Raw genomic sequence first — 6,924 nt, forward strand, 5'->3', positions numbered from 1 at the left:
CATGTTTAGAGACAGTTTAACGTTAGGTCAGTTTAAGCTAGCTTCTTGCTTATTGCAAAGAGGCAAGTCATTTTACATCTAAGCAGTATTTTCAGCTTCTTAATTAATTAATTAATTAATTATTGGCACAAATCCTTACTATTGAAGTTGCTGTTGAACGGAAGGCAGAACTCGGATAGATCATATGACAATGCTATGCTGCACAGATGATGTGGAATACTTAACTGGGTGAAATAAAGCCGCTCTTTTGCAAAAAAGCTCTTCTCCATGAAGCTTAGTGCCAAGAAAAGATCAATGCCCTCTATTTTTAGCCCCTTCCACTTTGTCCCTCTGAGGGACACAGATGCTACACAAGTTCTAACAGAGTGAGACAGTGAAGCCAATGTACTAATGTTTGTTTTGCTTTTGCACCTTTCTTGGGCAATTACATTAAAGTATCCTAATAAAGATGGCTGCCTTTCATATATTTAGAAGGGCTGATGACCTTTTTATGTGCATCAGTTGGCTATTCAGAGCAATGGAGACCCCAGATGTGGCTAATGACCTTTTCAAGGGAGACCAGAGGAAGACAATAAAGGAGGCAGTGTTGTTATTCTGCTGCTTCTGGAAGCACAGTAAGTTTTGCAGGGATAATGAGATTCATTATGGGTTCATTAGCAATTTTATTCCTTTGGAAAAACTGATGATGATGGAGTTAGTTACAATTAAAGAAGCTCTTTTGATTTCCTGGCTCCATTCAGTAGCCTGGGACCCTAAGCTCTGGGATTCTGTCATCAATCAACGTTGTTCTTCCCCTTCTGGTACTTGAAAATTTCTCTTACATTAAGCTAAAATGTTCCTGTTCTGGTACTGTTGAAGGGATTTGGAGCAAACTTTGGGATATTGAGATCTAATTTAACTGGGAAATAATAGGATCCTAACCCTAAAATTCTAAACGAAGCCAAACATTTTTATGAAGTATGACTACATGTGAAATCTTTCCTTCTTGATTGTGTGAAAATTATATTTGTCAAAATAGTAAAGACGGTAGGTAATTCTCTTGTCAAAACTCTGATATTAAAGATGAAGACGGAAAAAGTAGCTTTTCAGATGCTACAACTATTTTTAGTGGAAAAGGCAAGTTACTGTGTAGTTCCTTCCCCTATCCCCAGTCCAATACACTCTGACATGGTTCTTGAATGGAAGCTTTGGGTCCGAAAAGATCATTGGTTCTTAGTGCCTTGATGCCGTCCGTAGATTAGTAGAAGTTGTAGTATGTGTTGTCCTCAAAGATGTAAGGAGAAAGCTCTCTGACCAAAACCAACATGACCAAATTAATTAAGGCAAGCCTTTTATTCACGTACACAAAGCTGCTTCCTCCTAAGACTGGTGTCAAGAGATCAACATTGCTCGTGAGGAAGACAAGGTTTTTATCGTTCAGGGATAGGGAGTCTCCAAATGGGGGATTTTTGTGCACAAAGTAGGTGAGGCCACAAAAGTACAACATAGTATGGTGGTCATAACAACCGTCTGAAACAAATGTAGGGTTGTAAGAGGGTCACTATGGCTTTTTGAAACAAAGACATGATAGCACGATGACAACAAGATAATCATAACAACAGGTAGTCATAAATTTTTTTTTGAAACAAAGGCGTGGTTGCCATTTCCTGGAACAAGCAGTATAGAACCATTTTCAGTTAAGGTTATAGGTTGGACATAGCTCAGTCCTGGAGATTTAATCATAGACAGGAATGTGCTCAGTTCGTCTTTATTGTAAAATGGCTCTCATGCCTAAGATGGAGGCAGGCTTGCTCATCATATGCTATCCATAGTTCCTTCTCCTTAGGGCTAAAACATGGATTCCCCGATTGCTTCAGTTCTTGGGCGATTTATGGACTTGCTCTGGGCTGAGGAGAGTTGTCTTGGAAATGCCATTCTTCTTTCCTTGTGGTGACTCTCTTCACCAAAGCCTGATCCATGTAAGTGTGCAAAGGCTGATTCTTTTCAACATTGGATGACACCTAAGGACCACCCTAGCTCTCTGGTTCTTATGGGATTAGTTGAGGTCTCTTTTGAAACCATTTAAACATCCATCTTTTTCCTTCTCTTCTCCAAGTCCTAACACTGTGAGCACACTTCATAATCATCTACCTCAGAGCATTCCTCCCAGGTATTTCTGGTATGTGCTGTCCTCTAATGGCTTATTCTGTGTAGGCAAAGAATCAATATATGCTTTTGAATGTAAATTAGCTTCGGCATCTAAAATAACGTGACAGTATATCATAGAAAACCACTGCTATGTGAAATCATCTCTTTTAGCTGTGTGCCTTAAAGTGTGATTCCCCTCTTTCCCATGCTTCATCTCTGTAATTGTATAGTGTTGGAAGTAAGGAGATCATGAAAGGTTACTAATTAAGGGAGGAAAAAGAAACAAAAGACAATAAAACTGAACAGACCATCTTGAAAGTAAGAATATATATGTATATATACATACACTCAATATGCATATACACACACAGAGACTATATATGTATGTATGTATGTATGTATCTATCTATCTATCTATATCTATCTATCTATATCTATGTCTATATAGCTATAGCTATATCTTTTCTGATGACATAAAGAAACATTCTATTTTCTAGTTTCTATCACTTTATATCTATATAAATCCTACTGCGAATACCCTAGAAGCTGAAAATCTCAATGCTTAACAAAAGCTGACGATTTTTTTTATATTCACAAAATCTTACTCTATACATGTCTACAGGGCTAAGACAGAAGAGGTTTGATGTATTCATAAGTACATTTGCAAAAGCAGTACTACCTAGTGGGGCTGAATGAATAGATCACAACCAACCTTTGTGGTTTTTGATATTCATGTGGAAGTGATACTAGGTAAGTTGAAAAGAGAGGTTTAAGTCCTTCCATGGACTCTCAATCAGGTGTAACTGATTACAGTGACAATCCTATACTACGGATTTTATTTTTACTGAACTCACCCTAGCACCATGCACTGAAGAATTGAGGCAGTTATCTGCATGTCAGCGTGGTAGATTACTTCTGAGTGTAGAGACAAATGAACACGGTTATCTGGGTACCTGTTCCAATTATCCTGATTAATTTACCAATGATCAGGTTAAATAAATTCCTTTTATTTTGGTTTGCCCACAGTCAGATAAACTGAATAGAATTAGATCCATGACTACAGCTCATCATAGAACACAGGACAAGGAGTAGCTATTAGTAATATGCTTAACTAGACAGGGCATATGGCGGGTGCATTCACGAGCTCAGCTTGCAGTTAGATGAGTTAGCCCAACCCATCGCCTCTCTGGAGGACAGGGATTGGTTAAATTGCGAAGAAGAGAGGCTTATTTATTGCACAGTTTTGGAAGCTGGCAGTCCAATAGCACGGTTCTGGCTCCGGTGGGGGCTCCTGGGTCATATAACCTCTTGGTAGAGAGCATCACAGTTGTTCAGGATATTCAAGAGGGTGAGATCACATAGCGGGACAGGAAGGCAGAGAGAAACTATATCCATCCCTGCTGAGGGAACACCACCATTGGCTTAATTACGTTTCACTGTGGCCCCATACATAGAGACCTCACAAAAACCATGGTATCTTACAGATTTGTTTAGCATTTCATCTTTACAAGAGTCTCATCCATTGGTTTGTATGTCTGCTCATAACTTCTGATCGGAAAGAAACAACACGGTTGAAACAATACCTTCCAAAGTCTGTCTCTCTAGCCGTTCTCTGTTTCTCTTGAAGTTCAGTAAGTGTTATCTATGGAAGCTGTGTTGTGCCCAGTCAGGAAGCATTTGAAACCCCCACCCCCAAAGACTCAGCAAGGAGCTTATTCTGATGCAATAGCACTAGGGTCTTTTTATTCAAGCTCGAGGGAGCGTGGGCTCACTGCTGACTCTAGCATGGCAGGATGGGAGGGTTACACCTCCCGAGCCCTCATTGGGACCTCATTGGGACAAGGGTTTATAGTTAATGCTGAGCAAGTGAGAAGGTTTCCAGCCTGGCAAACATCTAATTGAATGACTATCGTAAGCCGGCAGGTGGGTGTTCTGAAGCAAAATCATGAACAATCACAAACAGTCTGAAAGTACATCTGTAACTATCAGACTAATCTTGATTGGCTGTTGCTACAGAGTAGCTATGGAAGAACTCTGGGGTATGGGCCAGAGACAAACTATGTGGTTCTTCCTGGAACTTGGGTGCGGCTTGGGTTCAGCTATAGGTCAAGTTCTCAGGCTCTTCTTCTTTTAAAATGGAGGCGTGTTCCAAGATGGAGTAAGTAGGTTTGGCCTCTGAGCTGTTCCTATCATAATTCATACAGATTTTAAAGTGCAATTTTTTGCTGTTATAAGCAACATTTTTCTTATCATCAGTTGTAGCTCTTTGTCTGTAATATGTAGGAATGCTGTTATATTTTGCTATATATAAAAATTGTGTTTTATCTGGCCATTAAGTGAGCTCTCCCATTAATTTTCTGAAATCTTGTTTCTCCCACTAGTTTTATCAATCACAAATAAAGATGATAGTGTCTTTTTTTCAGCAATTTTACCTCATTTCTATTTATTACCCAATTCTATTTACCAGTATTTTCATAACTGTTTGATACTGGGGGAGAATTATACTTTTATATTTTTATGATTATAACAGGAATGCTTTTTGTATTTTACTATTAAGCATTGGCACTGACATTTGTGTGTTCTAGAAATGTTACTTTGTCACAAAAACTAATATAGCAAACATTTCAAACATCTTATAGTAGCTTATGTTATTTTCTCCTGTGTTTCAATATCTTTTGTATTGATTGACTCTTTATTCTCATGCTGTTTATTTTTTCTTGAATAAACCAAGGATACACACACACACACACACACACACACACACACACACTGTTTTACTGAAAACTGAGTCTATGCATCAACAAACAGTATTTCTTGTTTTGTTTTTGTTTTTGTTTTTGTTTTTGTTTTCCGAGACAGGGTTTCTCTGTGTAGCCCCAGCTGTCCTGGAACTCACTCTGTAGACCAGGCTAGCCTCGAACTCAGAAATCTGCCTGCCTCTGCTTCCCAAGTGCTGGGATTAAAGGCATGCACCACCACTGCGTGGTTATTTCTTGGTTTTGAACTTATGTCTTTATCATTTTATACATTTCAACATTTATTATTTGATTTCTTTATAAAATTATTTGAATTTCTTGAACACTTATTTTGTTATAGCCAAATCAAAACATTTAGACTTACATATTACTTTCTGATATGTTTTATTGTGTACTTTCATGTTTTTATTTTTGTTGGTTTTTTTTTTTTGGTGCATGAAAGGAGCTATTGCAGCTTTTTATATAGCTGACAATGACCTTGAACTCCTCTCCCTCCTGCCTTTGCCTCCTGACTGGAGGGATCACAGGCGTGTGCCACCAAGCCCAACATATACCTCAGTTCTCAGAAAATAGTGAATTACTTTTTTAAAAAAATGTGTATCTGCGTGTGCCTGCTTGACTGTATGTACACAATGTGCTTGGTAGTACTGTCGTTGGAGGTGAGAATAAGGCACGAGATCCTTTGGAGATGGAGTTACAGTTAGCTGTGAAGAGTCTTGCATGGGTGCTGGGAACCAAGCCTGCCTGGCTTCACTGAAAGAGCAGCAGTACTTTTAACCTAAGAGTTGTGGGTTCTGGTTCCAGAAGATCTCCGGCCTGGCCGGGTCTGGGGGTGGAGGGTGGGTGAGGAAGTAGGGGTGGGGGTCGGGCCAAGGGGATCGAGTGCGAGCAGGGAGGGGAATCTCCTCCGCTGCCTCTACCTGCTTGCTGTTGCTGCCAGCTGCTCTCAAGTGCTGCACCTATCACTCTGGGCTGAGCCGGTCTGGGCTGAGCCAGTGAAAAGCCAGCTAGCTAGCAAGGAGCACAGGAAGAGTCCTGAAGGTGCTTTGGGAAAGCAGATCTCTTCCCAAGTATTACAGCTCTTTCAATAGAAACTCTCAGACAACGGAATGATTCTTGCACACCTTTACTTCTCCCAAATAGGATTCTTATATACAGTTTTGGGGCAGGTTAGGGTCTGGCAGCAAGTAACTCCTATTGGCTTGGTCTGAGAGCTTGGAGATACCTCATCTACATGTGGGAGAGCCCGAGACACTGTTCCCAAGTGACTGATGGACATAGACCTATCTGTGGGAGGGGCTGTGGAGGGCTGAAGCTAAGTGAGAGGCGCCAGGAGACCTAGGAGTACTTCCAAATTTCTACTGTCCCTTTAGGGTCTCCTGGGTTTGAAGCAGACTCAACTGGGTACCCCACTGCCTCTCACAGCTCACCGCCTCACACAGAGTCATCTCTCTAGCCCAAATTTCTTTATTTTCTGAAATATTGGCTTAGGATTCCCTTTTAGCTTTGAATTTCTATTTAGCTCTAATGTTTTCATAGAGACATTAATTTTTCTAATAGCTTAAATTTTTGCTTTATTGTTTTGTATGCAGAGAATGTGGCCATCTCAGTTGATGCCTTTTGTGGGAATTTATTATGTTTGTTATTATGCCCAGTATGATCATTTCCATATATATATATATATATGTTTATATATTATGTATATATTATGTATATATTTATATATATAATATACATATATTACTTTCTAAAGCATTTTTATTTAACACGAAGAACAGGAATTTTAATGTTTGTTCACACATCTTTGCATTTGAAGACTTTTTCTCTCTGTGTGTATGTATAGGTTTGTATCCATTTGCAAGAGCATATGTGAATACAGGAACATGTGCCAGAAATTCAGGCATTGAGGACAGAAAACTGAAAATGTAATGTCCCAGGAGCTGTCCCTCTTCCTTCCTTCCTTCCTTCCTTCCTTCCTTCCTTCCTTCCTTCCTTCCTTCCCTCTCTCTCTCTCTCTCTCTCTCTCTCTCTCTCTCTCTCT

The sequence above is a fragment of the Grammomys surdaster genome, unplaced genomic scaffold (genome assembly GCF_004785775.1).
Source record: "Grammomys surdaster isolate TR1022 unplaced genomic scaffold, NIH_TR_1.0 98, whole genome shotgun sequence".
NCBI classification, from domain to species: Eukaryota; Metazoa; Chordata; class Mammalia; order Rodentia; family Muridae; genus Grammomys; species Grammomys surdaster.